We start from the raw sequence: 6,208 nt of genomic DNA on the forward strand, positions 1-6,208 counted from the left end.
ACCCTGCCTTCTTTTTCTCTATTTTTTTTTTAAAAAAAACAGGGTCTTATCTGTCACCCAGACTGGAGTACAGTGGCACAACTGTGCCTCACAGCAACCTTGAACTCTAGGGCTCACCCAGTCCTCCCACATCAGCTTCTGGGACTACAGATGCACACCACCACACCAAGCTAATTTTTTTTATTTTTTACTAGGAACAAAGTCTCACTATGTTGCCCAGGCTGATACTGAACCCATAGGCTCAAGCAATCCTCTCGCCTACACTTCCCAAAGTGCTGAGATTACAAGCATGAGCCACCTGGCCAGGCCCTACAAATAAGTGTTGATTATTTTGTTTCTCTGAACTAGAAGCCTTCTACAATGAATAAATTCAAACACCTTTCTTGGCCCACAGATCCCGATGTAACATTTTGTAGAGAACACAACGTGGTACTTATTTTGTATGTCAAGGTTAACTTTGAGATTAAAAAAAAAAAAAGTTCTAATCACTTACTCTAAAATGAATCCGCTGAGAACAAAAATTCTCGTTAAACAGCTTTGTTAATCAGAGAAATTTATAATTATACATTTTGATTCTAAAAGGTCTGAAATTAAAATACAGACACTGTATTGTTCTAGCTCCACCAACTAAAAATAAATGTAATTTTAGGTGTGACTCAGAATTTGTAAAATTGAACTAAACTTATATGCATGACAATATCTTGTTAATTTATCTGTATTACTAACAACTTGGCTTACGACAATGAAAAGATTTTAAATTTCCTTTCTATATTTAAATGTTTGCTGGATTTAAAACATCAAATGTCATTGACTTTCACTTCCATCTCTGAATTATTTCAAGAAAACTTCGTTTTTCAATTTCCACACTAGCCAAGTGAAAAACTGCAAGCAGCAGGAAAATTTATCTAAAAGAGTTTTAAAAGTAAGTTTTAAAATTTATATTAAATATATTTTTAAAGCATAAAATGACTTAAAATTATCTTCCTCAAAGTATATGGTTTCTAAGAAGCACTCTTAAAAAATGTTTATAAAAGCAACATAGCACACTAGACACTAATAATTATCTTAAGCACAGCTTTTTAATCGAATCGATATTTCATAATTTTACAAGTTGTGACTAATCAGTACTACGATGCCCTGTAATGACATACATGAGTTCTGAGCCTAAAGAAAATTTCAGCACACATACACACACACAAAGTCGGCTTTTCTTTTTAAACCATCCCACAATTCAACACCTCTGTATGGCATTCTCTCTAAATTATCGTATCCGGTTGGGATTATCCAATTTTATTAGCTAACAGTTCTCATTACTTTAAAAACACAAACAGGATATGTTCTGTTTCATCAAGTCCACAAACATTTCACTGCTACAAGACTGGACGGAAAAAAATCTTTGGAAATAAAAGATAATCTGATCCTTTAGAGCTAATTACTAAATGCATGCCAACAACACACAATTCGAATTGCAGTTCTGGGCACAATTTATTATCATGAAAGGGCAGGTCAAATGTGTAAGGAACTGCTTTTATCAAAGCGAAGAAGCAGATATACCGAATCCAAGATCTCACACAAAATTCATCTAAGACTTGGTAATCTTCTGAAAAGAAAATATTTAATCAACGTTGTTCATATAACAGTAATTCATCCCATTCAAATATGACTAGAAATCCCGCTGGTGTGTTTCTTTCAGGTCAAAACATCTAATTCTTTCGCAATCCAGGTATCAACAGGATCTGAAACCCTTCGCAGAGGCGTGCAACACACTAGGAGAGCGCAGTCTGTTTACAAATACGAATCTCAGTTACCCACGTCAAAACCGCGCATTACCACCTTTCGACTGGGGGGCGGGGGAGAGGCAAGGCGGGCTTGCAAGAAACAAAATCCACACAGACACCTCTGCCTTCCCCCTACAAGGACGAGCGCCGGGGAAACGTTCAGTATGTATTATATGAGTGTGTACATTTATATACATTGTATAGTCACCTATATCTAAGCAAGGATAAAAGAAAAGGTACACATGACAGAGAATCGTCACTGGACCCAAGAGAAATGTTCAAACCAATCCCGTTAACTCAAAATCCGTCCCCGCTGGTCTACAACAGGTTTCGGTCCGGGACGGGGAGCCCTAGCCACAGTGTGGAGTTCGTCCCCAAAGCGCCCCAATGCCCTCCTCAGGCCGCCCAGGCCGCCGTCCCTACCTCCCTTATCTCAGGCTTCCCCTGGGACACCCGAAGCCCGTTCCAGGAAAGAAAGAAGTGTCAGGCCCCAAGGGGACGGCTGAGACGCTCTCAGGTCGGGCCCCCGACACCTGCGAGGCTCGGCACCTGAGGAGGGCGAAGCGGGGGCCGCCGGCCTTCCCGAGCACACCCCCTCGGCACCGGGCGCAGCGCCGCAGCCGGAACCTCGTACCTGCGAGGCCCGCGAGCTACAGGCGCGCGCGACGCCTCCTCATCTCAGTGGCTCCCGCTCTCCCTCCGCCTCCTGCTGCCGCCGCCGTCGCCGCTGCCGCCGCTGGAGGCCGAGACACGACGAGCTCAGGACTCCACCGCCATGTCCGCCGCGCCGCGAACTGCATTGTGGGGGGGAAGGGATGGGGAGGGGGAAGAGGAGGGAGAGGGAGAGGGAGAGAAAAAGGAGTACCCGCTGAGGGGAGGGGGCGAGAGAGAGGGGCAGCCTGGGGAGAGGGGGAGGAGAGGACGGAGCTTGGAATGGGGTCCAGGCTTGGGAGGGGAGGAGCTACCCGCTGAGGAAAGGGCTCTGGAGTGTCCCCTCCCTTCGTTCCGGGGGCCCCCCCAAGGCACCGTTTACACCGGGGCGGGGGAGGAGAAACAGCACTGGGGGGAGGGGGCGCTTGGTGGCCGCGAAGAAACAATGGGGAGAGGGCCGAGGTGGGAGGACCGCGCACTCACACCGACGCGGAGGGAAGGGAGAGCGCGCGAGACACTCGTTAGCTCGCGAGGAGGGGGCGGGCCCCCCTGGCGGAGAAGGAGGGAGCCACCGGGGGCTCAGGGGCAGGGGCGGGGCCACCGAGCGGAGGTCGCAAGGTCCCACAGCCCGCCCGGGCGTCGCGGGTAGCCGCGCGGATTCGCCTGCTTGCCTTGAAAGGCTGGGGGTGGCCGGCACCCCCGCTCCGCCTCCTTCAGGTTCTGGGGCTCTGCGGAGGCCCCGGGGCTGGAAGCGGAGCCCGAGAGCTGCCTCAGCGCCTCGCTCCCCAGGCTACTCCCCCTGGGGAGGAAGGCCGGCCTGGGATGGGTACCCTCTGACCTGGCACTGGAACTGGGCCCGGCCAGAGCCTCGGCGGAACTTCGGCCTCCCGCGCGGGCTTCGGAGCAGCGGCAGGGAGCGGGACCGAGGAAGCCCCCGGAGTCGACCCCCACCCATCCACCACGGCCTCCAGCCGACCACAGCTGGGTATTTTTTACTTTTAAAAGGCAGCCACTTCGGGAATTAAGGAGCTCAAAAGAGAAATCTCTGGAGCACTCCTCCTCTCACCCCCAAAAGAGATTTTAGAAATCATTTCTTTAGTTGCAGGCGGGCATAAAACCAACTACCACCAATGGGCCCCCTCCTCCCCTTGGTTTTAACATATTACATTCCTTTACATAATTTTTAAAGTCACGGGCAGAGCAGACTTAGGGTTTTGTTAGTTTGGGTTCTTTTTTTTTTCTAAAGACCCCAGCGTCAGATTATTCAGCCAATCTCTGACCTCAAAACTGGACACAGCAAACAACCTGTGTTCTGTTCCCAGCCCGTTGAGTTTGACACATGCTAGGAAGGAAAAAGGTTTGACAAGAGTGGACGTAGGGTTGAAGGGAAGATGCTAAATCTTAAGTATTTACAAGATAGTGCCTTATAAATTTTCTTATAATGTGACTCAGGCTGGAGGTGGTTAGAGGTTGCAGAGGGACGCTACGCTTAACGATACTGTTGCTCCCATTTACAGATGAAAAAACTAGGATTCAGCGTTAGTGCATTTTACCCCTATCTGGCTGATGCTACAAGGCCGAGGTATAATGGATAGAGGACTAGATTTCAAATCAAGAGAGCCCTACCTGGTTTTGGCATGTATCAACATGATGCCTTTAAGCAAATGTACCCTCTGAGTTTCCTCATCTGCAAATTGTTAATCTGTATCCCTGCTTCACTTGACTAGCTTAAAAACAAAAAAAAAATCGCTTCTTCAACGGGCTGATGTAAGGAACTCAGCAGGAAACAAAAGTGAAAGCCTAAAGTCTATAGAGACACTAAGAAGATACCAACATGCCCTTCAATTTAGTGATATCAATGGTGTCCTTAGAACAAGTTCAATTGAGTACACATTTCCTGGTTACTTAAGAGCAAAGCGTTGTTAGGTGCCTGTGGAAACAAAGACAAACCACTGATTCCTGTCTCCAAAGTGTTCACCATTGAGCAAGGCAGGTGAGCTACAATAAAAGCAACAGGTCGTGTTAACAAAGGGCTGGGCAAATTCAGAGGACAGTGTGATAAATTACACTTTGGTGAGACTTCAGCGGAAGAAGTAGAAGCTGGACCTTGAAGATTCGCCTGCTGAATCACACATGTCGGTGATTCAGAGGACAGCATTGAGTCTGGAGTGTGCAGAAGATAATGAGACTGGAAAAGAAAGCTGAGGCCAGACTCAGAATTTCAGTGCCTCTCTGCCCTTATCCCCTCCAGATAACTATCCTCGACAACCTTTCTTATTCCCCAAGACCCAGCTCAACCTCTATCTTCTTTATTAAATCTCCCTGATTACCACCCTTCCTCTGCACTCCACTGAATGTGATCCCTCCGTTCTCTGAATTCCGTGACCCCAATAGATTGTACACTTGAGCACAGATACTTAACAGATATTCTTTACGATACCTACATTCTTGTTGAGTTGGAAATTTTGGCAACTGTAATCTTGTTTATCATCACAGCTAGAGCAAGTATTGTTCTGACACAAAGAATAAGGAAATTTATGGAGTATAAGGTGTAATTCATGTCCAGGGTCATACAGTAAGTCACAGGCAGGACTAGAATACCAGCCCTGTATTCTTTCCATTGAACCACAAACAGGTTTCTGAGATATAAAATGGTAAATGTCTGACTGCTTTTTAAAAATACTCCGAGGACCTACACTTTCAAGGGAAATCTCATGATTGTGGTTAAGCCACCAGTCTGAAAGTTCTGGAAACTTAGTTTCATCCAAACCCAGGTGAAAATAACTTGCAGCAAAAATATTAATTCATTATATCTCATGAGGAATATAATTAGTGGATCAATATTCATATTCTATTGTCTTCCTAGGTGAATAAGAAAACTTAATAACTAATAATATTGAATGAAAAGGTGACTTGGTAAGTAAAATCATGACAAGAAAGGTGCCTACTCCCAGCACTTTGGGAGGCTGAGGTGGGCAGATCACTGAGGTCGGGAGTTCAAGACCAGCCTGGCCAAAACCATGAAACCCCATCTCTACTAAAAATCCAAAAATTAGCCAGGCATGGTGGCAGGTGCCTATAATCCCAGCTACTCACTCGGGAGGCTGAGGCAGGAGAATCGCTTGAACCAGGGAGGCAGAGGTTGCAGTGAGCTGAGATCGTGCCTTAGCACTCTAGTCTGGGCGACAGAGCAAGACTCCAACTCAAAAAAAAAAAAAAAAAAAAAAAAAAAAAAAAAAAAAAAAAAAAAAAAAAAAAAAAAGATGCCTAAGTCTGATCAACCCGAGTTCTGCTGTTTGATCATAAAGGGTTCTGTATGCCACCGGGAAAAAAAAAGAGGAGACTTCATATTGTAGTTATTGGGGAATCACTGATCACTTGTAAGCAAGAGAGAAATACAATCAGACCTGCTAAGCTGTTTCTCTGAGCCCCATTTTTTTTCTGTGCACTTGATTCCTTTAAGAAGAGAGACTATAGACTCTGGGTGATAATGATCTCCAGTGAAAAACAGTACATCACACCCATGATGTGATCCAAACCAAGTCTCCTTCACCTTTGTATTTTCAGCATGCAGCATAATCCTGACACATCGAAAGCACTCAGAAATTGCTTGTTGACACTTTAAATTGTCTATAAAGCATAAGATATGGTCAGTGTTTAAAATTTTTGTGATTCTTGCAAAGACCATGACAATGCCAAAGCTCTTAAGGTATATGCTCACCTCAAGACAGTGTAAAGAATTTCTCTTCGTCTGTTTTCCTTTTTTTTTTTTTTTTTTT

At 45.5% G+C, this 6,208-nt stretch overlaps 1 protein-coding gene across 1 annotated transcript in view; it reads right to left on the minus strand.

Moving 5' to 3' along the window:
- TUT4 (terminal uridylyl transferase 4) overlaps positions 1-2,962 on the minus strand; it is a 136,337-nt gene extending 133,375 nt beyond the window's left edge. Inside the window, exons 1-2 of the mRNA XM_017548794.2 lie at positions 2,913-2,962; positions 2,413-2,572 (exon numbers count right to left, since the gene is read on the minus strand). The gene's annotated coding sequence lies outside the window, so the exon portion shown is untranslated. The remainder of the gene's footprint in view (positions 1-2,412; positions 2,573-2,912) is intronic.
- Between the last annotated feature and the right edge of the window lie 3,246 nt (positions 2,963-6,208).

The sequence above is a fragment of the Cebus imitator genome, unplaced genomic scaffold, assembly GCF_001604975.1.
Source record: "Cebus imitator isolate Cc_AM_T3 unplaced genomic scaffold, Cebus_imitator-1.0 Scaffold214, whole genome shotgun sequence".
In the NCBI taxonomy this organism is placed as follows: domain Eukaryota; kingdom Metazoa; phylum Chordata; class Mammalia; order Primates; family Cebidae; genus Cebus; species Cebus imitator.